Raw genomic sequence first — 26,581 nt, forward strand, 5'->3', positions numbered from 1 at the left:
AAGAAAGTGAATTTTCTTGAACTGCATAATATGTGAAAGAGAATAAAGTATAGGTGAAATGTGAAGATAGGAAGGTGCAAGATTAGAAAGGGTTTTAAATGTCAATAGAGCATTTTATATTTGATCTTGGAGGTAATAAGGAGCCTGGAGGCTATTGAGTTGGGGAGAAGGGGTAACTTGGTGGGATCTATGCTTTAAGAACATTTTGCCAGCCAAGTGAAAGATGGATTAGAAGGAGGAAGAAATTTAAGGCAGTGAGACCAACCAGCCCACTATTATGGTAATCTAGCCACAAAGGGTAAGAGTTTGAACCAGAACAACAGCTGTGTTGGGAGGAGGAGGGGGAAAGATAAATGAACATATATAAAATATTTTGTGAATATGGAAACAAAAAGATTAGGCAAGACTTACATATGTCAACTCTGTGCATATGTGTGTGTGAAAGGAGTCAAAACTAACATTGGGATTGCAAGCCTGAGTAATTGGGAGGATGGTAATAAATTCAATATCAATAGGCAAAGTCAAAAACGGAAAGAATTTGGGAGAGTATGGATATAACGAGCTATGTTTTGGATATATTGTTGAGATGTCAAGAGAAAATCTGGTTTGAGATGTTCAAGAGGTAGTTAGTTAGTGACACAACTATAGCTAGCTCATCAGAGAGAATAAGGCTGGATTTATACACATGGGAATCATCTGCACAGAGATAATATTTGAATATATGAGAACTGATGAGCCTACCAAGCAAGAAGAAAAGAAGACTGAAGATAGAACCTTAGAGAGACACCCCTGGTTAGAGGATTACCACGGTTGAAGATCCAAGAAAGGAGACTTGGAAGTAGTTTATGAGACAATAAACAGGAGACAACAATATCATAAAAGCCTAGAGAACAGAGAGCATAAAGAAGGAGAGGGTGTTCAACAACATCAGAGAGGTGCAAAAAGGATGAAGACTGAGAAATGATTATTAGATTTGTCAAGAGATTAGTGGCAACTTTTCAGAGAGTGAAGAAGGAATGAAGGAAGGAAAGGGGGGAAGAGAAGGGAAAGAATAGAACATGTCTCCTGTCTAGTGTTATTTCATACATATATATGCATACATTTATGCACATGTATGTATATATACACACATATATGCGTATATTATATACATGTGTATATGAGTGTGTTTGCATATGTGTGTGTGTGTGTGTGCTCCTGATGCATGAACTTCCATCAAACTCCTATCTGACTAGGTTCCTTTAGGTCAGCCTACCAAAACCATACTTCTTTATTAAAATACAATCAATCCTCAAGTTTCAAGGGGATAGTGTTCTTAGAAAATGGCTCAAAAGTCAAAAATAGGAATGTGGATACAATGAACTTATGGGAAATAATGGGTTTGGTTTTCACACCCAAATTGTGATTTTTCACTAAAGACTGTTGAAAATTCTATACACTTTTCTACATACAAATCTTTGAAACAAAGCATTAATTCTAATAATATGCACTTTTCCTAACATAGTAATCATGAAATAAACCATACAATGAAGTACACAAAATACAATTGGTAACATGCAAAACATTTTTTCACTAGTAATTCCATAGAATTCTGTGAGGTTTTGTGCTAATATGTAAGGGCAAGCAAAGTAGGATGTTTTGTTGTTTTTGTTTTAGTATAATCAAGAAGTATAATGCCTCTGTTTGTTCCAGGATCTATAGCCATTTAGATTGTAAGGTCAAAGGTACTGGAAAGGTGGAGTGTGATGGCAATCAAATTAGGATCTTTTGCTGTTTTTGTTTTACCAAAAATTCCTCTGATTGAATAATGTGATTAAAGAAGATCTTTCCCACCCATTGATGGGCCTACCATTGTGGGAAGCTTGTTCAAGGGAGTTGTTTTGTAGGAGGGTCCCAAGTACCTTTTGTTTTTTCTATTGAGGCAATGAATCAGAGGGTTATGCTCTCCACCTCTAAAAAGTGTATAAATACTCTGATGGTGACGTTTTTCTTTGGGGCTTAGTTTTTGTAAGAAGGTTTGAGTGCCAGGACTCTGGGAAATCACTTTAAGGAGCCCCCGGGGTTTGAAAACTCAGATGTCAGTGCTTCCCTCTCTGATAACTATGGTCAGACAGTTGGAACTGTTTCTTGAATTCAGACAGAGGAAGCCATGTCTGTTGACTTTTAATTTCTCTGTATTTTCTTTGAAGTTCAGGGTGCTGACTCCCCTAAACTAGGTGAATGATATATGTCTTGGTTAAAGGAATGATACATGTGCTTGATTAAAGTGATTGTTAACCTCTTGAAAGTCACTTTCCTTCTATGAATGCAGATCTAAGAACCTGTGATAGTAAACCCCCACCATGCATGTTGTGGTGCTTACTGATACATAATATCTCAATAAAAAACATTGATTTCAGACAATATTTACTTCTCACAACACATGAAATCTGTCCATAAATACTGTTCATCAATTAAATTCTTAAACCTAAAACATTTTTGACTTGAATCTTACTTTCCACCGCATCAGATGGCAGTGTTAGGGTGTTATACTATATAATATATACTGCTGTAAACCTTTCTACCTTGGCCACCCTCTGAAATAATAAAGAGAGTTCTCTTTTATTTAGTCTACTGTAGGAACATACACCATTCTCAGCATTACCACCAACACTCTGTTCTTCATGGCTAGTAGATAGCTTTGGAAATTATGAAGGATAAACCAGCTTGAAATAATCCATCAGATACCCCATCTTGAGATCCTTAAGGTCTCAGTGTATGGGGACAGAGCAGAAACAAGTTGATATTGAGGCTGAAATTGATGATAGGATCAATGGCCTCAATGTCTATAGTGAGCTATATCTGTGGTCAATTAGGCAGACAGCGGCTGCAGACATTCTGAAATGAAGTTTATCTAACACCTCTATTTTTTCACAAAGCTGCATCACTGATTTTGCGTGCTTGGGCTTAGAGCCCAAGGGACTTGCACAGTATCTTGGGGGCATAATAGCAACACAAAATTTGAGTTTTATAGGCAAACAATGAAAATATACAATGGATACACCAGGAGCTCTTTACAACAATAGGGTAAGCAAAACCAGTAAAGGGTCTAGTAGTACACAAGCTTCTCCACAGACTTGTGCCCATCTCCTTCTATTCTCTAATGCATGTTATCTGTGAATATGCATGGTGGACAACGCAAAAATGAAAATGAGGTTACTAATAAAATCACTAATGCTCAGTCACAAAAGTTAAATATGTGACTCTTGAGGATGGACTGTATATAATTCGCATGGCTTATCTCTAACTGATGCCATTTTCTTGGCTGCTTCTTTTGTCCCATTGCTCCAGAAATCCTTCTAGACTCCTTCCCTGCTCTGGTCCCTTCTACCTTAAGTATATTATGAATCTGTGATTCAAATGTCTTTTGATTGGGCAAACTGTTGAAATAACCTACTCAATCAGATAAAACCTATATGAAATCTGTAATGTTCCCCTAAGGAATAAGATGGAAACAGTAAAGCAGAAGCTCAGGATGCTTTGGGGATGTATAAGTTTATGGCATCAGATACAGATCCTTGTCTTAGCAATGATCAGCAGACAATTACCAATGAACCTAATGACCACAAAACACTTTGTAAACATTATAAAACTTGAAAATTTGCCTGAAGGGATTTCAAAAGGTCTGTTTTAAGGAATGTTTAACTTTCCTTTAGAAAAAAAAGAAACCTCAAAATTCAGTATATATAGTTCCCTTTATGCCCTGGCCTTGTGAACAGTACAGAAAACAGTGTTCCCAGACTTCAATTTACTCTCAAGAAAGGAGCTATTGCTTACAGAACTGAGAAAAATAGTTCATAATGTTGCCCTGACTGATGGAACATGCTGTAACAACAATGAAAAGCTGTGATAGAATTCCATTATTCTGTAGTTAAATGCATGCTCTTTCCTCCCCAGAGTCAGACAGGATTATCTTCACCTTTCATACCTGTTGTAACTGAGGTTTCCAGACAGTGTGAAGGCAAGTTGGGGTCCACAAAAAGCCCTGCTAATGGAGCTCATTGGGGAAGCAAATAGGTAGCACTCTGCTGCTGCTGCTTTTGCTGAATAAAGGCAACCGTAGCAGGCTTTGATCAAAGGCACTGACTCTTCTGCCGTTGTTTTTGACATTGACAAGTCTTGAAAGGGACTGGAGCTTTCAAAAATTGCATATGTCAAATACAGAGTGTGGTGTGATGGAAAGAGCACTTCATCTGGAGGTGAAAGATGAACTTAAAACAATTCACTGGTTCAAATCCCAGCCCTGTACCTGTGTGACTTTGGGAAAGTCACTTAACCTCCAGATTGCTCATGTGTAAAATGAACAGGTTAAATCAGATGATCTCTAAGATCCCTTCTAGCTATAAATCATAGATGAGCCTTTTTTCATCAAATACTTCCTTACTTTGATTACTACCACTCTTCAAGGAGTGGGATACTACTGATGCATGAACTTCTACCTGCTTAAGTCACAGTAAGTGATGGATAAAACCTGTATTGTAGCTGTTGCAGATGTTATTGTTATTATGACTTATTGATTATTGTATTTGCAAGGGTAATTCACATTTTGGGAGACTCTTAAGTATGAGACACTTTTGTATGGTCAGTTGAAATCCCTTTTGTTTGGTTGTGAAAAGTAAACGTTTTCTTTGCAGTATTGTCAATGGCAGCTTCGTAAAGTTTCTTGTCAAAAGTGCTAAGTATACATTTTTCCTTTTCTTCTAAATTCTATGAGGTTTCACACTTCAACTCTAGCCCCACAACACATTCTTTATAACAGTAGTTTCTGAAACACTTGGGTGATTCTGTAATAAAGTGCTATGCTGGAGGCAAGAAGATCTGAGTTCAAATCCCATCTTGGACATTTATTTAGCCATGTGACCATGGAAAAGTCATTTAACCTGTATTGCTGCCAGAGATATTTTATGACCTTCATATGAATATAGTACTTATAACAACTTGGAAAGGGCTATAACAGGACCAGAAGATACCTTGTAAGCTCAAGAGAGTGTAGTGTTCATTTGACTGTACCCAAGGGAGCTAAAGTCAGCATTCACACCCCAGGTGATCACTATCCATCTGAGCTCTGTAGTTCATCTTTTCAAAAACTCATATCTTTCAATAAATCTCACCAGTATATACATGAGTTTTTCATTCTTTTTTCTTCTTTAATTTCACATTTCATTGATTAAAGTTATGGTTACAATATAACACTCAGATAGCATTAGCTGCTAAATGTTGACCACTGGGAAAGAAAGCCCAAACAGCTTTCTGGCCCTTGTAATTACCCCATAAACCTTAAAACAACGAAGGTGGACTTCAACCTTTAACTGTTTACTTTCAAACTCCATCTCTGAGCTGGCTGTTGTCCCTTAGCCTCTCCTCCTGGTTCTTTATAATACAAGAACTATCATTCTTGGGAGATAGGCTGCCCCTTCTCTATGTCGCTACATTAGCAGTAGGGCACTGCATCATTATGCCCTTCCCTCTTTTGTACCAAGTGTAGTTTCATCTGGCTATAACTCCAGTCATAGATGATGATGAATCTGTATTCCTAAGAAAATGACTTTGAAAACCTTTCTCATCTGAAAATAGATCTCATTCTAGGCTAATCTGTGTTTCATAGATGAACTATTAAATTCATTATCTATGAGAATAATGAGGATAGGGGACAGTGATAAAAGTCTAGACTTTAGATGTCACTTACTCATCAGCCTCTTTTGTGCTCATTCTTTGTTGATTTGGGGTGGTTTGGTGATTTTACTGTAGCCAGAACCAACCAAGTTATAATCTTGTGTGAAAAGTTGGAGGAATCACCAAAGATCCAATCTTCTCTGATCTTCATATACCTAAGGGAAGGAAAGAAGAATCACAAAGAAACAAAAAGATATAGTGGTATAATTCCCTCAAAGACGTGACAGTCTGAGTGGGGAGATGAGGCAGCCACAGATGCATTAGCTATTCTTCCCTGCCTCCCACACCCCTAAGAGGCTCACAGCATTTCTTCTTCCTCCTTACCTATGAAAGCCACCAGGCAAGAGAGGGTTTTTTTCCTCTTTTGTTCCAGTCTTTTGTTTCTAAAACTCAGTTTTGACTTAACAGCCAATCAAAAAGCTTTGTGCTTTTGCCACACAGTAAACTAATAGGAAATAGTCAAAAATGGCTTGCATACTCTAGAGCAGAGAAAAAGTCTCTCCATCACTCATTTCAGGAAGCAGACTCATCAAACTTCCACATGGGTTGATACAAGGTAGAACATATTGTGTATGGTCTAAGTACTGGGTCCTTGTTGGTTAATCCATTGTTACACAAACTGGTAAAACTAAAACTGCTTGAGGACCTTTGCTTCCATTTACTATCATATGAACTTTCATAATCTAACAAAAATTCCAGGGAATACATGTATATATATATATATATATATATATATATATATATATATATATATATATATATGTATATATATATATATATATATATATATATATATGTATATATATACATATATATATCAAAACTGGATAAAAATTCAAGCATTTTTTGGGAATTAATAGAATCACTATTTTATCTTTTCATATTTTTTTCATTTATGCATATGATCACATTATTTTAGAATCATAGCAGGTTGGAGCTGGAAGGAATCTTAAGAGACCATCTGCTCCAACCCCTTCATTTTAACAGTCAAGGAAACTGAGACCCAGAGGCCTAAAGTGACTTTCTCACATCACACCAAAATTGTCATAATGGAATCTGGACTAGAATCCTGGTCTCCTGACTTAGTCATTCCACAATTCTATTTGACAAAAATGTATTAAGCACTTACTATATCTGAGGTGTTGTGTTAAACATGAAGGCTATGAAGGAAAAAACAAAAGTTTCTGTGCCATCAAGGTACTCAAACTTCATTCAAACTTGAATGCTAAGGGGGTTATGACATGAATATAGATAAGATATAAGAAAACTGGATAAAGTGATGAACTTTGAACAAGGAAAATTAGGTTCAGATATCTCTGATGCTTAAGGAAGTTGCATAACCTCTCTAAGACTCAGTTTCCTTAGAAATACAACATGGAGTTGAGTAAAGAGCACTAGATTTGGAGTATGAGAACCTGGGTTTGAATCTCATATGCATCATTTATGAGCTGTGAAGCCTTGGACAAGTCATTTCACCTAATCTCAGTTTCCTCACTGGCAAAATGAGGGGGTAGACTACATATCCACTGAAGTCCTATCCACCTGAAAGTCCCACCCATCTGAATCTATAATCCTATAACTAAATAGAAGATAATTTGAGAAGACAGCTAGGCTTATTAGGAAAGATTTTGTATAGGAGGTGACATGTTAGCTGAACTTTGAAGGATGATAAGGACTCTAGGAAATAAAGTTGAGGGAAGTACATATTCCAGGAGCGTAATATAAAGATGGGAAGTAGGCTTTGAAATACCAAATCTGGGGAATTGACAGTGATGCCAATTTGTCTACTGTGTACAATGTATAAAGGAGAGGAAGGTATTGTGCTAAGCATTGAGAAAACAATTCTTGCCCTAAAAAAGCTTACATTCCATTGAAGAAATGGACTGAAAAGGGGAGAGATGAAAAACAATGGATAACCATTGGAATAGTTCAACTAAAAGGTAGAGAACAAAAATACCATAGAACCACATGAGGAAAGGCAAGAGAAACAAATGCCAGAGATGTTGTACCAATGACCCAGCCTGGAACATTTCCACTATTGGAATGACTGAGATCATCTCCTATGCAGCTGGTTCCCTTTATCCTAAGAAATATTGTGAGTTAACTGCCATGAGTACCTAACAATTCTCTCTCTCTCTCTCTCTCTCTCTCTCTCTCTCTCTCTCTCTCTCTCTCTCTCTCTCTCCTCATTCTCTCTCTCCTCTCTCCATTTCTATCTTCTTGTTTTTCCATATCTCTATCTCTCTCTGAATCTCTGAATCTATCTCTCTGTCTATCTCTTTCTCCTTTGTCTCTTTGTCACACTCTATCTCTCCATCTCTCTCATTCACACTCTCTTTCATTCACTTTCTCCATTAAGAGATAAAAGCACTTGGCGACTTCCCCTTCTCCTCCCCCCATCACCCAATCTAGTCATATTGCAGTCCTAGCCAAGGAAATGAGAGGAAAATTGGCTTACCACTTTCCCCCCTGGGGAGTCAAAAAAAGACAAAGTATCTTGCTTGGGGCATGAGTGATTGGAGAGGTTGATGTTAATGCATTCCCTTGATTTTGTCAGCGATTTACTAACCTAATGTAGCTATGGAATTATGAATTTGAAGTGGTGGTGATTTGTGAAAGATGTGTAAGACCTAAGAGGGAATGGAGATTCTCCAGTGGGAATGAAGAGCTTTGGATTCCCATCATGTGAGGATCAGCTGAAAGCACCAAGTATGTTCAACTACGAGAAAAGAAGGTTCAGAACCATAGTTCTCTCCAAGTACATGAAAGACTTTGATGTGAAAGAGTCATTACACATGTTGTTTTCAGCCTAGAGGGGAGAATGTGGATCAGGAGATGGGAGTTAACAACAAAAGACAAAAAGACTTAATAATGTCGGGGAAAATTGACTAAGAACTAAAGCTATCCAGAAATGGTCTATCCCTGGAGGGATGCGTTCCTCACTTTTTAGTAAAAGCAAGAATACCAGCCATCAGGTATAAAGAAGTGGAATTCTTTTTCTGGTGTACATTAGAGCTAGGTGGCTACTGAGTTTCCTTCCTACTCTGAAATTTTGTGATTCTGGGACTGTGTGCCCAAGATCCCTGAGATGAGGTAAGCCCACCCAAGGAGACCTAAGCCAGATCCAAAGAGAGTCTCATAGTTCTCCAGGGGTTTAAATATGTTTGTTGAAGGGCTTGAGAGTTATTTTAGGGCAGCTATATGATCATCTGCTGCAATAGAAAGGCAGAGTATGCTAGCCATATAGAAAGTGCTGATCACATACTGACTCCTATGCATGTGGACTGGTGGTGCTTGCCATTTAGGCAGCCAAAAGAAGTGAGGGAGGGAATGATTATGAACCAATTCAATACTGTCATGGCAGAAAATAAGGTGTAGATGTTAAATAGATACAGTGAAGGCTAAATAAAGGTTTGTTAAGGGGCTGAATTGCAAACAAACGATTTGCCTCTTAATGGTTGAACTAATAGCAGAATCATAACTAGGGCATAACTAGGCTTTCCACTAGGGTAGAAAATTTAGAAATTTCAAGCAAGTGTCTGGGGATATTCTTTATCTCTTGCTTGGACTTGCCATCAGCATTGCTGTCCTCATTCCACTTGTAGAAGTTCATTTCTAAAAACCTACTCTTTCCCCTTTTGATGTCAAAGAAACACCCTGGTGTCCAAGATTTTCTTCTTCCCAACACAACAGATGATAAGCTCGCTCCTTGCACCCTCTGCTTGTCCAGGAGCAAAAACTACAAGTTACTTTCCTAGCTAAGAGTCTACCTACTACAAGATGCAGCCTCTCAGGAATGTTCATATCACGGAGGACGTAGTCTCTTCCCTAAATCTACTTTACCTACATTTCCAGCAAATACAGATTTTTCTCCTTTTACGTTGTCTTTACCTAACACCCTTAGAAAGGGTGTTAAATTAGACTGTAATTAAACTGAGAGATTGGAGAGGAATTTTTTTTCTAAGACAAGAAGCAAATTCAAGTAATTAAAAAAGGTTGCTGGGAGTTTTTGTCCATGAGAAACACCGAGCTCGCAAACACCATTATAGGCAGGCACAATGGGCTCCACTGAAATGAAGTTCACCCATTTCAAGTGTTGCTAAGCAATGTTGGCAGGAGGTAATGCAGAAAAACCTGAATTGAGGATGTATGGATATAAAATATTAAGCTCTTGCATAGCCTCCTTTACAGAGTGTTTTAAAAGCATAAAATCTCCTTTGTCTGTCTTTCCAACTCTTTTTGGTCCATGCTGACTGATAGTGAGGCAAACTTTCCTGCAGCATCAACACATGTACTGGATAGGTAGAATGAACACGGCACATGGGAGTCCTAATGACCAACTAAGGCATCAGAAGCACCTCTTGATAAAAAGGTAAGGACCCAGGCAACTTTCTTTTACAAACAACATCATTTGGCTGATAGCTGTGTTACATTTCACTGTAAAAAGAACTTGGTGCTGTAGTATCTTATGAGATACATTGACTGTTCTTAATGCTTCTAGTGCATGAAATCACCCAGGCAAAAAATAGTGTGACCTGTCACCCCTATACCCATGTTCCTTCCAGCTACTAAGATTCTCTCTTATTATTCCTATTATTCTATAACTTAATTGTTTTAGTGTTCCAAGCAGAGCCTGAGCAGTCCCATCAGCAGAAAGCATCATTTAAAACAATAATAAAGCAATAAATACCAAGGCTTATCTAAATGAAAAAGGATTATTATCTTATGCTTTCCAGGGCTGACCATTTTATTTTCTCTAGTGTTCTTATAATCTTCCCTATTTCTAGATCATACATGCTTGTTGAATACCCATTAGTTTCCTAGTATGACATTTCCTATTAACTAGTTAAATTTTTTCTAAAACTCTGCAGAACTGCTAAAAAGTTGCTTTTGTAACTCTGTCAATTAGACATCATGCCCTAGGATGCCTAGAGTTAATTTCTAAGGCATTAATTTTTTTACTGTGTACCTATCCCTTTGATTCAGAAAAATTTCTCATCTGAGACTAGTGATGATTATCAGACAGTAGAAGTAGATTTCTCTTGCAGTAGAAGGAGTTCAGCTTTGTTGTGTGCATGTTTTTCTTTTAGGGGTCTTGCTTTTCCACTCTGTATATCTCTCAATGTAGAGGGAAGACCACTGTCTTTCTATGTCTTGGGATAAACTTGGACAAATGCAGTTCTTATATTGAATGAGAATTCCGTTTCTGAGACAAAGAAATCCCAAGGTTTTCTCTATCCTGAATCAGTAACTTGAGGTCTCCTGGCTCCTTTGTGGGGGGGGGGAGGGGAGGATAAGAGCAAGGTTCTTATAAGGAAGTAGCAGATGTTTCTGATTTTTTACATCTGAGATGGGATGTTTCAGATGCCTATAGACTATTCCAGTCATGGAAACTCTTTCCACTAATGTAATTTAGCAACCTGCCCATAACACAGAATGGTATAGCTTCCTAGAACACTAGAAGGTTCAGTGACTTGCTCCTGGTCACACAACTTCTGTTGGATAGAAGCAAGATGTGAGCCCAGGTAAACCTGATCAAAGATCATCTCCCTATCCACTATGCCAAGCTGATACTCTCATTCCTGGCTGAGTGTACTCCAGATGACCAACAAACTACTGCTCCTTTGGCTTAACTTTGGCAGTAGAGGAAATGAAATGTCCTAAAGGTCCAAACCCTTTAACTGCTTCCATTAAAAAGATCACTCCCTTATATTTTAATAGCATTAAATACAAGACATCCTTCCTTATGGTTGAATGAACACAAAATCTATTCATTTTCTCAGTGCTGAGGACTTGGTTAAAGGATTTGCCACTGAAAAATATAGTCTAGAAATAAGATTTAAAAAAAATTATGACTGTTATTAATGGTTCGGAGGAAATTTCAAGAAACAGATTGTCCTATGCTTTGATATAACTATGTATGAGATCTCAATGTTGAAACTGGACATAATTGAATTATGTCATTTCCTAATATTTTCACTGGCTGCCTCTCATACCTATAATGTTCTCTCCTCCTCATCTCCATCTCTTGGCTTTCCTGGCCTCCTTCACGAAGTAGTTATAATCCCACCTTCTGCAAAAAGCTTTCCCTGTTAGTATCTTCTGTCTGTTGATTTTCTCCAATTTATCCTTTATATAGTTTTTTTTTTCATTTTTGTACACAGTTGTTTGCATATTGTCTATCCCATTAGACTGAGCTCCTTGACAGCAGGGACTGCTTTTGTCTTTCTTTATATACCCAGTGCTTAGCACAGTGCCTGGAATATAGTATATGCTTAATAAGTGATCTTTTATTTACTGTTTTTCTTCATCTGTTTCTGTCTGTAGAAACAGAAGTTGCCATAGACAAAGCAAGCATGTGCTTATGCTACCCAACAGGCTGTCAGCCGAGCCTGATCAGAGGAGTAATCTGGGAGCCATTGCCTTTTTATTGAGAACTTGTAACGCGGTCCCTACTGTTCAAGCTCATTTTTATCTTGTCTGATTTCCATGGATTGGGGCTAAATTGACTGACTTTGGAATTATATTCAACAGTAGAAAAATGTTTGCAGCAGTTAACCAAAATCCAAGATCTTTGTTTTAACCAGTTTTTTGAGTAAACATTTTGTGAGGATCCGGTTGAAAAAGAATGTTTTCTTGCTCATAAATCTAATCCAACCCAAAAAGCATTTATTAAGCACTTATTGTATGTGAGTAACATCCTAGGTCTTCAGATGCAAAATGAAAAGGAAATAAGTCTCTGCTTTCAAGGCACTCATTTTAGCTAGCTAGGTTTATAATTTTGTACTCCAGTTGGTTGGATGGCTTTTATTTCTATTTTTATTTCCCTCTTCTGACTGGTTAATAGACTGATTTTGTTGGCTCCGTGTTTCTTCATTTCACATATTCATTTTTTACTCCTATAAAAGTTACCTGGAAAAAGACTCAGCCACAAAGGAGGAGTACAAAATCTTTCCTGGAAAAATGGACAGCTGTCCCCTCCCCCCAGTCCCATTTCCCAAATTAATAATTTGAGCACACATCAATTTGCAAACAGCAGCTCTAGGCATGTGGCACAGCATCTGTTCCTGAGACACTAGAAAGACCGTCTAACGCAAGTTGGGTGTCTGCCAACACACACTCTCCAGCTCTTTTGCTGACAAGGCTGTCAATAACTGGGCAGATGGCATCCAATCCACAGCCAGGAGAGTTCAGTTAACAACCAAACGTGTTAAATGATTTCAAATTCATTGTATGCCAAGCATTGTGCCATGCCCTTTGTCGGGTCATTAAAACTATTCCCTGATGGAGAATGGAGTAGGGGGTTAAGAAATCAGGAGGCACTGGTTTCATATAATAAGATTAACTAAGCTTCACACAGTTGGTTGGCAATATATGATCAGTCATTGTGAATACAGAATACTTATCCCTTAGAAAGGGAAAAAAAAAAAAACGTCATTCACAGATTTAATTTAATGCCATTTGGACACAGAGATCAAATCCTTGGTAACTGTACATGCACGTGTGACAGAACTTGGCAGGAAATAAATGCACAACAGGAAAGGTTTCCACATGTTCTCTGCAAATATATTTACATATCATCCTGTCTTGTAAGGGCCCTATACAAACATGCATGCTAAATATGGATGGCATTTTAATTAGCAGCCCGGGGGTCTTCCCCAAATAGCACTGCAGCAAAAAATATTTTTTAAATCCTATTACTCATCTGGAGGTGAAATAGGGACAAGTGCCCCTCTTCTCCTTTTGGATCATTGGTCTCTGTTAAAAAGGGTGTGTGCAGCATGTGTAGAAGAGAGAGCACAGGACTAGAAATTTGGAGATGTAGGTTCTTTCCTCACTCTGCAATTTGTACAGTCATGTGACTTTAGGACAAGTCACTTTGCTAATCTGCTGCTGTTTTCTCCTCTCTAAAATGAAGCTTTGATTCAATTTATTTTTTTAAAAAAGCATTCATTAGATATCTATCATGGGGCAGGCAGTGGGATAGATGCTGGGGATAGAAAACCAAAAATGAAAAGCATTCCTGCCCTCAAGGAGCATATTGGGGAGAAATAGCCTATAATTTAGAATAGCTTTAGAGAGAGAAGGGATCTCCTAGGTTATGTATGTAATCCAATCCATGTATGTGAACAACTATGTGCAAAATATTAACAAAATAAAAACAAAGTGATTTAATGGAGAAAAGATTAAAAATGGAGAGGCGGAGAGAAAAGCCTAAGGTAGATAAAAATGCCTACCCTACTTACTTCACACAGTTTCTGTGAGAAACAAATTAAAAAATGAACAGAAAAGTGTGTTGAAGACTTTAAAGTGCTACGGAAGCCCAAGGTATCATTAAAAGCCAATCATACTCTAATAACCAGAAACAATTTGGATACTCCAGGAGGATTTACTAAGGAAGAAAATGAGCAGCTGAGACTTTAAACAGCAGTGCAATCCTGGAGTATGTAATACAATAACTTTTAAAAGTATAGTCCAGGGATTTACAGCTTGGTTCCATACTGTCTTCTATCCTTTCTCTCTCCTCTTTCTCTTTGAAGGTTTATTGATTAATATACAATCAAAGGTTGAATTTATAGGCCTGAGTGTATGGATGCTTCCTCTCGGACAGGGCTTCAAGATAGATGACATCAGAACAGAATTGCTGCTTTATCCACTTATGATAGGGGCCAACCTGAATGATCAATAAGGATTATTTCAGAGTCATGGAGCAAAAGGGAATCTTCACAAGTGGGGCTAAATTAGAAATTTTCCAGCCCCATTACCTTAGAATGGAGAAAGAAGTAGAACTGCCCATATACCAACAAGACCATTGACTAAGGGATAAGATGTCTAGGAATCAGATTAGCTACCTGGATATAAGTAACAACTCTGTTACAGACTAGCTGGGTGATCCTAGGTGAATTATTTATCTTACCAGAGCCTCAATTTCCAACATAGCGCAGCCTCTTATCACCTTGTGCCTGAATTACTGCAAGAGTCTGCTGGTGGGGCTCTTCCCACTCCAATCCATCCTCTATGCAGCCACTAACATGACTTTCCTAAAGCAGGTCCGATTTTTTGACTTCCCTACTAAATACACTTCATTGAATCCCTATCACCTCCAGCAGCTCCAAAATGCCTTGCTTGCCATTCAAAGTCCTTCATAATTGAGCCTCCTCCTACCTTTCCAGTCTTATGCTTTACTCCCTAACGCACAGACTTGAATCCAGTGACATTGAGGTGTTAGCTGTTCCACAAACAAGATCCTCTCTTGACTCTGGGCATTTTATCAGAGTGTTTGCCATGGGGATGTCCTCCTTCCTCTGCCCTGACTACTTACTTCCTTGGCTTCCTTTAAGACCCAACTAAAATCCTACCTTCTACAAGAAGCCTTTTCCAACCCCTCTTAATTTTAATGCCTTCCCTTTGTTAATTATTTCTTATTTATTCTGTATGCATACATTTGTTTGCATGTTGTCTTGTCCATTAGATTGTAAGTTCCTTTAGGGCAGGGACTGGTTTTTTGCCTCTTTTTGTATCCCCAACATTTAGCACAGTGCCTGGAACACAGGAAGTGTATAATAATATACACTTCATATATATATATATATATACATATATACATACACATACATATATACATATATATCTAAATATATATGTATATGTGTATATATGTATATATGCATATATACATACATAATAAATGATTGAATTTCCTCAGCTGTAAAAGACAACAATTGGCCTGGATGACCCCATAAAGTCCTTTCTATCTCTAATATTGTGCATCTATATTGGACATTACATCTGGAGACACTGCCTTAGAGGCTAGAGACTTCTTACAATTTCTCTTCCTTCTTCCCTGACAATCAAATTCAAAATGGGAGATGGTTGAAGATGAAGCAAGGTCAGAGTTGTGGCTGAGGAAGGAGAAAATGTTATTGCCTTTTTCCCTGACTTCAATCTTCCTCCCCAAATACCCACCTTAGTGTAACTCTAGCCATGTCACTTAACTTTTCAGTACTCAATACAACCCTCTAACATCATAAGGTAGAAAAGGTGGTGACCTGCTTTGCTAAGGCATCCCCTTATGGCACAGATCCTTATGCCAATAAAATCACAGGCTATTCCTTATCTCTCTCATTATTCTAATGATATTATGTATTAATTGAGTGTTCATGGACCCACTGTATCTGTAGATAGTGGCAGAACAGAGGGAAGCCTGAGAGTAGATTCACTGGTTGAGTAGCTTCATAAAAACCTGATGTTTGGTTCTGGAATTGTGGGTGCACAAATGCTTTGTGATGAAAAACATTTTAATTAAAATGTGACTATGTTTTCCATTACCAACACTCTCTAATCTAACCCACACTCTCTGCTCCAGCAGTAACTTTATTTGAAATCAGCCAATCAACACACATTTTTCAAGCACCTACAATGTGTGAGGCACTATCCTAGGTGTTATAGATACAAAGATATAAAGGAAATAATTCTTTACCTAAAGGAGATTATAGTCTATTGAGGTAAACAAAGCCGAATAATTTAAATAAATATATTATGTAATAAAATTAATATTATTTCAATATATAATTAATTTTAATTAGGCAAAAAATTGTTATATGTATATGATACATGTGTATCATGTGTATATACATAGAGACTGAGAGAGGCAGGGAAGTGGCACAGTGGATAGAGCAATAGTCCTAGAGTCAGAAAGTTGTTCTTTTGTTGTTCTGCAGTCATTTTCAGTCTTCTCTGACTCTTTCTGACCCCATTTGGGGTTTTCTTGGCAAAGATCCATTTCCTTCTTCAGCTAATTTTACAGATGAGGAAACTGAAGCAAAATAGGGTAAAATGAATTGCCCAGGGTCTTCTTGATGAGTCATCATGACTCCAGGCCTTGGCACTCTATCCGCTGTGCCACCTAGGTATCCTTGAGTCAGGAAAACCTGAGTTCAAATCCAGCTTCCAACACTTACTAACTCTATGACCCTGGGCAAGTTGCTTACGCTCTTTGCCTTAATCCACTGGAGAAGGAAACGACAAACCACTCCAGTATCTTTGCCAAGAAAATCTCATGAACAACATGGTTCATCAGATCACAACGAGTCAGATATGAGTAAATGTCAGAATAACAACAAATAACATGTAAGGATAAAATATCATAACTGTTAAAGTAATTATATTATTGGCATGATATTATTAGTATATGTAATATGAACTTATAATATGTATATACTATAACATATAATATATATTATAACTTATATCTATTATATATTATAATATATGATATACATAAGTTCATATCTGATATGAACTTATAATTGTGAATAATATAATGTTTTATAATTATATAGTATCTATTATAATTGCGATAGATAACATATCATTATACAGTATAATTAATATAGTATGAATTTATAATATAATTGTGGTGATATAGTATCTGTTTATATATATCTGTTTATATCTGTTTATCTGTTTATATCATATAACACACATATGTATACACATATAGAATGCAAGATGATTTGGGCCATTTTGGAGGAGGTATTCATAGCTGGAAAATGAAGAAAGCATTCCTTTGGGTCTTGATCTGAGCTTTGAAGGAACTTGGGGATTTGATTTGAAGGAGTAAAGGTAAAAAGGGACTGCTTTCTAGGCATGGGAGAAAGTCAATGCAGAGACTGGAACTGGTATGTCATGTGTAAGCAATTAGTTCACTATGGCTAAACTAAAGAGAGTATGAAGGGGGAAAAGTCAGTCAGCCAACCAGAATTTATCTAATGCCCACTATGTGCTAGAGATTTTGCTAAACACAAGGATATAAAGATATGCAAAAAACATCCTCAGCTCTCAAAAATTTACAGTCCAATAAAGGGGACAACATGTTAGCAACTATGTACAAAAATGATATATCCATGATCAGTTGGAGATGCTCAACATTGGGAAGGCAGTAAGGGGAATTGAGACAGGTTTCTTGTAAAGATAGACTTTTAACTCTGCTAAAGGAAGCCAGGGACACTAGGAGGCTGAGCTGAGGAAGAAAAGCATTCCAGATATGGGGGCAGTCAATGAAAATAATTTAATGTATACTAATTCTGGAAAGTTCAGCTGGATTTGAATTGTGAAGGGCTTTAAACACCAAGTAGAAGAGATGGTAGTTAATCCTCAAAGCAAGAGGGAGTCCCTGGAACTAGTAGGGTAGTGACATGGTCAGTGACATGACTGGCTTTAGTAATATCATTTTGGCAGCTGTGTAGTAGCATGAAAAGATTCATGATACTTAATATTGTTTTCAGGTACTTGCTCCTGTGGACTAGTTGAGGTTACAGAGATTTGGCAAAGGTGGAAGCAAATGGGTTAGAAATGAGTTGTCAGCTCCCTGGCATAGGGAAGGAATTTCAGAAGTTTCCCTGATTAAAGAAAAAAAAAGTTTCCCCCCAGATAATCCTGCCTATTAGAGATGTCAAGGGTTCACAAATTCCTTTGGAAGTGAGTGTGGTGGATTCAAGTAATCAGATATTGACCTTTGGGGAGGGTTGTTTATAGCATATGCCATCAGCCTCTGAGGGTGAGGGAATATGTTCTCCCTGAACTCACTTTAAATCCTCTCCCTTATGCTCCATTATCTTCCTATGGAAAAAAACATTAAAGAGAGCCAGATAAAAGCTTGATTCCCTTGAATATTCAGAAAGGCATATTACTAAGACTATCCATGGTTTCTAAGGGGAGAATGGAACACATTGCTTAACTCCTATTTTACTTCCTACCCAGCTCACCCAAATACCCTTGCTATAAACTGTTATAAAAGATTCCTACCAAGACAATATCTGTCAAGCATGTGGATATGTAAATATAACAAATATATATGTATGTATAATGTGCATATATACAAATATATGTACACATATGTGCATATATATATGTGTGTATTAGATTTCTGATCTCATAGATATGAGATTCTCTCCAGTGACACATATTGCAATCCATCCATGACTATGCCTCCTATGAATCTCTTGCCCACATCCCTCTATAAGTTCGTCCTAAGAGGTATGCCCAACATGCCAAGGGCCTTCCTCATATTCCTGTGACATTGAGAGACTTGTAGAGTACAAGAGCTCTCAGTTATCCTTCGCTCTTGATAAATGACTGTCCTATCTCTTTTGGCCATACATTTCTGTGAAGACATCCTTTGTATAACCCCTCTGTGGTACTTTTTCTACTGTTTCTCTCATTTGTAATGTGTTGCCCCTTGCTCACAACCACCCTTTCTTTGCCTATTCATTGCAATAGATTCATCCTGAGGTCTGTTGGTATTTAATAGTCACAAAGAAGAAACTGATACAGATACTGATACATCTCACTGCCTCATCCATACATGAGTTTGAAGTGGTTTTTTCAGGCTTGACTGGTATATGTTCCAGCTTCTCTAATGATAGACATTAGTGTAACAGATATTGATAATGAATCTCCTAGAACATCTCAAAAATGAACATCCTGGTGCTGGGTGTGGCACTTGATTAACTAGATCAGGGTATGCTAGGCAGCTAGGTGCACAGTTGATAGAGCACTGGGTTTGGAGTCAGGAAGATCTGAGTTCAAATCCTGTTTTGAATACTTACTAGCTGTGGGAACGTGGGCAAGTCATTTAACCCCGTTTACCTCAGCTCCTCATATGTAAAATGAACTGGAGAAGGAAATGACCAACCATTCCAGTATCTTTGCCAGGAAAACCTCCAAAATGGGGACACAACTGAAATAACTGAACAACTCATGTAGATGCTTGTTAAATCAGGTGAACTGAAAGTAGATGGGAAAATGTGACCTTCATCAAAGAAAGAAGAGGTCAAGGTCTGGGATGATATAACATGTAAATGGGGCTAAAGCAGGGAAGGCGAATCCCCTTCACCAAATCAGGGAAGACAAAACAAGAATTAAAAGTATCAGAATCAGTACTTTCAAGGTGAGTTCCAAGATCTTGCCCAAGAAGGCAAATCATAGCAAGGGAGAATTTTGAGATGTCTGGTGTCTTTAAATAGGGGCTTCAAGGCTGTCTGAGGCATGGCATAGGGAACATCTGGATTGCACTCTCACATCTGGTACATCGTATGACCTCTCTAAGCCCCAGTCTCCTTTTTTTTTTCAATGTACAGAATTTTATTTGATTCAGAATGAGCATGAGTACATAACAAAGTCATCTCATATTTCTGATATTCTAAAGATCATTAAAACAATACAAATACTGGCAATTGTATTGTTCTAGAAAATAAGATTTCTGGCAGCCAGACTTACAGGTATTATCAAATATCCTAGTCTATTTCCAACAGGTCATCTCCATTAAGTTTTGCATTTAGTCTAATTCACTCATAGTAAAGTGGCCTACAGAGGAAGATGCTATATAGTTTCAAGTTTTGTTGGCCTTAAGGAGTTGGGTTAAATTAGAGATGGAAAACCAATCACCCCCACCATATTAAAGGAAAATAACACAAAGTACAAGTATCCCATGTTCCTTGCTCAGATCTCTGCTACTTGGGAGCATTTTTTTTTTACAAAGGGCAAGTGGGGGAAACAGGATGAAATAGACAGAAAAGGAGTCACAAATTCTACCTAGAGTTCTACAAATAATGCCCTTAGGCATAGGGAGAGAAGAAAGAAAAAAGAGGGGGAAAGGGAAAGGAAAAGGAGAAGAGAAAGGAAAGGGAAGAAATATAAATGATGATGGGCCACCAGCAATTGCCTCCACTGTCCCCAGCCCTCAGAGTACTAATGTCCCCAGTTACTTCCACCTAGTCTAGTGGGAGAGACTTTGGATTGCACCGAATGGTGTTCCTTATTATTTCTTGCTCCTTTCATTAGCAGGGAACAGAGCTGACTTTTAAGCACAACCTGGAGTTAGTCATTTTAGAAGATCACTAGTACTTAAGAATCTGACTAATTAATCTAGCATCTATCACTGTGATTCCCTCAACCCAGTTGATTACTTTTAGCTCCTTGAAATATAAAACTCCCCTTTTAAGAAGAGAAAAGCAAAGAGGCTTTAGATTTATTGTTTGCACTTTTCATTTGGTAGGGCCAATGTGGGTCTCCTTAAGCCACAGAAAAATTGAACCAAGTAGTGTGGCTAAGCTCTTCACCTGGATGGAGCAGTACACAAGGAAAACGTTGCTTGTTGACTGCATTTGGCCAGTTCTGGGTCTCAAGACAAAAGCCTGAGTGTTTGGGGTACATAGCACTTCCTTTCCCTTCAACTTTCCATGGAGTAAATTGGCTGTGTCAAACTGAACCCCAGCCTGAGTTGTATATACTTCTAGAAGATAGACCCTTGCACAAAAATGCTTCTCTTGTATATCCTTCAGACAGAAGTTGTAGTAAAAACCATTAATCTGGAACTTCTCTATGTGCTTTCCAAGTTTCACTGGCTTCTTTGGGTCAAACGCAGTCCTCTGTACAGATTCCACTTTTCCAGTAGTGATCAAGTTATCACTAACTGACAAAAAAGCTTCAACATCTATACAAACTTCATGATCATATAGATATTCAGAAAACCCTGGCCCACCAGGTTGAAACAAGTAGTTGGTCAGACTGACTGGTGTAGTGCTACTGGTCTGGGTTTTGTAATTTACTATGAACTTCCCCCCATCAAGTGTGTACATGATCCAAACTTTCAACTTGCCAGGATAGCCTTCCTCTTCATCTGGACTGATTTGGGAGAACTGAACACCATTTGGTAGCACATAAGTGGTCCAAAAGACCTTGTCAAGGCTGTTTAGTCCTCCATGTAGACTAGGAGGTCCATTGTTAATGGCCAACTTGTATTCTATCCCATCCATGATGAATGTTCCTTTGGCAATTCCACTGGCCACTTTTCCAACTACTGCTCCAAAGTATGGATGCTTCTTGATATACCCTTCCAGCTTAGCAAAGTCCAGCACCACATCTGAGAATTTCCCATCCCTGTCTTTCAACTCCAAAGAGGTGACGGTGCAGTCCAGGGAGACAATTTCCACCCTCAGCTGGTCTGACTATAGATGGAACTTCTCTAAAATCCCTCCTCCACTGGAGAGGCCTCCAAACACACTCCTGGTCACCAAAGCCTTGGGCAGAAGGGGAAGGAAAATGACACAAAACCCAGCTTCAACACAGATATCATCAGTACCTCACCCCAGTTGAATCCATTAGATTGTAAGTTCCTTGAAGGCAGGGGCTGTCATCTGCCTCTTTTTGTATCTCCAGTGCTTAATACAGTACCTGACACATGGTAGGCACTTAATAAATGCTTATTGATTGAGTCTATAAAATTAGGACAATAGTACCTTGGTACCTACCTCACAGGGCTGCTGTGATACTAGAATGAGATAGTGCATATGATGTACTCCCCATGATGTAAAAGTTATATTTCTGTTACAGCAGTTTAAGGTGAGTTTCATCTCCACTACAGCTATGATAAGGATCAGAACCCCTAGGACAAAATTCTGGCCCTCCTGTTTTTCCCAGGTCTTCCTTTTCAAACATGTTTCTACTCATCTAATTTCACTGAATCTTGTTTTTGTCAGTTTGGGTATTTTCAGATATCAGAAGTAGGATCATACATGTACAGTTGGAAAAGACTTTTAAAATCATCTAATCTAAGACCCTCATTTCTAGGGCCCATCTATTCAGCAAAGCCTGAAAATAAAAACAGTTTGCATTTAGAACTTCTTTTTTGCTTTCAGAAGTTTACAAACTTTACTTTCCTCATTCCAGCACTCCCCCAAAACTTCATCAGTACCACCTCTTTGACGCTTGACCTAAGGTACACTGGATTATTATACTTCTCTCCATTTTCTCTTCCTAAGAAAATCATACACCCTGTAAGACATCTGTCTTTACCTCTTGTATCTCTAGCACTAGGTAAGTTTACAAATAATAATCATAGCGATGAAAATAATCATCCAAGATAATGCACGGAATTAGTTACTTGCCAATATAAAAAAGAAATTTAAATGAGTTAGGATTTTAAGCAAAATTATGATGCAAATTTGTATTAAATGTGTATTTCCATCTAATATAATGGCTCTATTCTTACTGACAAGTAAAAATGTACAGTAACAGACTGGGCAATTGATTTCTTGTCAATGACATGTCTAGCAACGTATCTTAATTCTTGACTGTCAGGGCTAATGATTCAGGATCTTGGCTTTTAGGTTGTGAAGCTGCACTAATTCTTTCTTATATTAATGTAGTAGTGAGTAACCTATGTCTATAACTGAGTTGATATCATTTAATTCTAGCCAGTGTGAGACAATATAGGAGCAAATGGCATTCACATAGAGCTTTTAAGTTTTATTTGAGGTAGGCACTAAAGATATTGTTATGATCGTTTTATGAATGAATAAACTAGTTCTGAGTTTCCCATATCTCCACCTGTAAATGTAATTTGAACTCAGTATTTTAACCCAGATTTTCCTTACTCCAGGTCCAATACTCTATAGATGAGATAACGCATGTAAAGTGCTTTGTAAAACTTAAAAGTCCTATAGGAATATCAGCTATAATTATAATTAACACAATAATAATATAATAATTTTTGTTGTTGTTCAGGCATGTCCAACTCTTTGTGACCCCATTTGGAGTTTTCTTGGGTAAGGAACTGGAGTAGTTTGCCATTTTCTTCTCCAGTTCATTTTACAGATGAAGAAACTGAATCAAGCAGATTTAAGTGAGTCACTCAGGGTCACACAGTTAGTAAATGTCTGAGGCTAGATTTGAACTCATGAAAATGAGTCTATCTGATTCCAAGCCCAGAGCCCTATCCACTGTGCTACCTAGCTGCCCTGTAATATAGTGCTGATAATCATGATGATCATGATAAAAATAATAATTAGCAGTAGTAGAAGAAGCTATTTTGACTGATACTATTACCCATGTTGAGTCCCAGTAGGAATACGAAGATTTTTAGAATATGCTGAGAGGAAGTACTTTTCCTAGATCACTTACTCAGAAAAGAAAAATCATACTATTCTTAGGTCTTAGGAATCCCTCATTACCTTACCTTGCTTGGAGGTATGGATAGTTGATTCTGATTCCTGTTTTTGGAAACCAATATTTTGTACCTTACCCTTATCAAAATAGTCTCAAGCTTTTGATCTATAGAAGGGAAATATAAAAGTGGATGAACTCTATTAAGTGCATATCATGGGAGGCAGAGTCAAGATGGTAGAGTAGAAAGAAGGACCAGTAAAAGCTCTCATCCATAGCCCATAAAAAACCTGTAAAAAATGACTCTAAACAAATTCTAGAGCAGCAGAAGTCACAAAATGACAGAGTGAAAGACATTTCCAGCTCAAGACAGCCTGGAAGGCCAACAGGAAAAGTCTATTGCACCAGGCACAGAGCAGAGTGCAGCCCTGCATGGGCTGCACAGCACAGCAGGGACAGGACTGAGAATAGGCTTCACGGTGCCCCTGGCAGCAGCAGTTCTCAGATTGCTCAACCCACAAATGTCAAAGACAGCTTCAAAGGTCAGTGAGAAAGCTCTTTCACCCAGGAGAAAGGAATGTGGTCTAGACCACAGACAGCAGCCACTGCAGTGGTAGCAGCAATTTTTGGAGCCCTGCACCTAAAGTCCCTGGGGGAATTGAGTAACTGATCTGAATCTCAATCTTGATGGCAGCCCTGGGGTAAGGAGGAGCTCTGGCATGATGAAGCTGTTGGAGGCTTTGGAGATCCTGGGCAGAAAAGCTTGCAGTAGCTCCCATACCAAACTGCAGGCCAGGAGAGGAGTAAACTCCTCTTCCTTGATTGTGCCACCTTCGAGGAACTGAGAACTTACAGGTCCCCAAAGAATATCCTCCACTTGACAAAGAACTCAAAAGTCAAGCAACTGGCTGGGGAAATGCCTAAAAAGGGGGGAAAAATAAGACTATAGAAGGCTACTTTCATGGACAATAGGTATTTTCTTTCATCCTTTCAGATGAGGAAGAACAATGCTTACCATCAGAGGAAGACCTAAAAGTCAAGGCTTCTGCACCCAGAACCTATAAAAATAAATACACATTGGTCTCAGGCCACGGAAGACCTCAAAAAAGATTTTGCAAATCAAGTAAAAAAAGATGGAGAAAAAAAATTGGGAAGAGAAATAAGAGCAATGCAAGAAAATCATGAAAAGCATGTCAACAGCTTGCTAAAGGAGACCCAAAAAATGCTGAAGAAAATAACATCTTTAAAAATAGGCTAACTCATTTGGCAAAAGAGGTCCAAAAAGCCAATGAGGAGAAGAATGCTTTAAAAAGTAGAATTAGCCAAATGGAAAAGGAGGTTCAATAGCTCACTGAAGAAAATAGTTCTTTAAAACTTAGAATGGAGCAAATGGAAGCTAATGATTGTATGAGAAACCAAGAAATTACAAAACAAAACCAAAAGAATGAAAAAATTGAAGATAATGTGAATTATCTCATTGGAAAAACAACTGACCTGGAAAATAGATCCAGGAGAGACAGTTTAAAAATTATGAAACTACCTGAATGCCATGATGAAAAAAAGAACTTAGACATCATCTTTCATGAAATTATCAAGGAAAACTGCATTGATATTCTGGAACCAAAGGGCAAAATAAATATTGAAAGAATCCATAGATCACCACCTGAAGGAGATCTGAAAAGAGAAACTCTTATGAATATTGTGGCCAAATTCCAGAGCTCCCAGGTCAAGGAGAAAATATTACAAGCAGCTAGAAAGAAACAATTCTAGTATTGTAGAAATGCAATCAGGATAACACAAGATCTAACACTTTCTATATTAAGTGATCAAAGGAATTCAATATGATATTTCAGAAATCAAAGGAACTAGGACTAAAACCAAGAATCACCTACCCAGCAAAACTGAGTATAATACTTCAGGGGAAAAAATGGTAACTCAATGAAATAGAGGACTTTCAAGCATTCTTGATGAAAATACCAGAACTGAATAGAAAATTTGATTTTCAAACACAAGAATCAAGAGAAGCATGAAAAGGTAAACAGGAAAGAAAAATCATAAAGGACTTACTAAAGTTGAATTCTTTACACTCCTACATAGAAAGATAATATTTGTAACTCTTGAAAGTTTTCTCAATATTTGGGGAGTGGAGGGATTACACACACACACACACACACACACACACACACATGCACACGCACATGCACATATGTGAGAGAGAGAGAGAGAGAGAGAGAGAGAGAGAGAGAGAGAGAGAGAGCAGGCTGAGTTGAATAAGAAAGGAATCATATCTAAAAAAATAAAATTAAGGGTTGAGAAAGGAATATAATGGGAGGAGAAAGAGAGAAATGGAATGGGACAAATTATCTCTCATAAAAGAGGCAAGAAAGCTTTTTCAATGGAGGAGAAAAGGGAAGGTGAGAGGGAAAAAGTGAAGCTTACTCTCATTACATTTGGCTTAAGGAGGAAATAATATGCTCACTAAATTTGGTGTGAAAATCTATCTTACATTACAGGAAAGTAGGGGAGAAGGGGAGAAGTGGGGTGGGGGATGATAGAAGGGAAGGAAAATGGGAAGAGGAAGTAATTAAAAGTAAACATTTTTGGGAAGGGATGAGATCACATGAGAGAATGGAATAAGTGGGGGGGTCAGGGATGGAGGGAAATTTAGTTAGTCTTATACAACATGACTATTATAGAAGTCTTTTGCAAAATTAAACGTATGTAGTCTACATTAAATTGCTTGCCTTCTCAATGGGGATGGGTAGGGAGGGAGGAAGGGAGAGAAGTTGGAACTCAAAGTCTTAGGAACGAGTGTTGAGAATTGCTTTTGCATACAACTGGGAAATAAGAAATACAGGTAATGGGGTATAGAAATCTATCTTGCCCTACCAGAAAAGAGAGAAAATGGGGATAAGCGGAGGGA

At 37.9% G+C, this 26,581-nt stretch overlaps 1 long non-coding RNA gene and 1 pseudogene across 1 annotated transcript in view; both read right to left on the reverse strand.

Moving 5' to 3' along the window:
• Nucleotides 1-26,581, reverse strand: part of LOC140524399 (uncharacterized) — a 57,617-nt gene that overhangs the window by 20,963 nt on the left and 10,073 nt on the right. Inside the window, exon 2 of the long non-coding RNA XR_011973705.1 lies at nucleotides 5,726-5,867. This is a non-coding gene — a long non-coding RNA (uncharacterized lncRNA). The remainder of the gene's footprint in view (nucleotides 1-5,725; nucleotides 5,868-26,581) is intronic.
• LOC140529161 (galactose mutarotase pseudogene) lies at nucleotides 20,788-22,127 on the reverse strand (annotated as a pseudogene).

The sequence above is a fragment of the Notamacropus eugenii genome, chromosome 1 (genome assembly GCF_028372415.1).
Source record: "Notamacropus eugenii isolate mMacEug1 chromosome 1, mMacEug1.pri_v2, whole genome shotgun sequence".
In the NCBI taxonomy this organism is placed as follows: Eukaryota; Metazoa; Chordata; class Mammalia; order Diprotodontia; family Macropodidae; genus Notamacropus; species Notamacropus eugenii.